The following is a 320-nucleotide window of genomic DNA, read 5'->3' on the forward strand; positions in this document are numbered from 1 at the left end:
CTGTCCCGAGTCATCATGATGATTAGCAAGGGCGTAACAACATCCCGGCGAGACATGAGCCCGAAGCACAACAAGCGGCCGGGCGGGCGAGCCGACGCGCGGAGAAGCCCTGCGCCGCTGCCCGACACCCGACCGCGACGCCGACTCCAATTGTTGCTAAGGACGACGCTGCAACTCATCACTTGCTCTCTTATTATCATATCCCCGCTAAAGTGGTTCGAACACGAGAGCAAGATTGATTCCAGTGCATTTACTGTATTTTTTCTCTCTCGATTCCGGATTTGAACTCGACACAGCGACAACCGCCGCTCAGCTGACTG

General features: G+C 55.9%; 1 protein-coding gene across 1 annotated transcript in view; it reads right to left on the minus strand.

Moving 5' to 3' along the window:
- The window catches only part of LOC119585920 (homeobox protein OTX2-like), a gene marked incomplete at its 3' end in the record, with an annotated part of 10,790 nt that overhangs the window by 5,109 nt on the left and 5,361 nt on the right, over positions 1–320 (minus strand).

The sequence above is a fragment of the Penaeus monodon genome, chromosome 20 (genome assembly GCF_015228065.2).
Source record: "Penaeus monodon isolate SGIC_2016 chromosome 20, NSTDA_Pmon_1, whole genome shotgun sequence".
NCBI lineage: Eukaryota > Metazoa > Arthropoda > Malacostraca > Decapoda > Penaeidae > Penaeus > Penaeus monodon.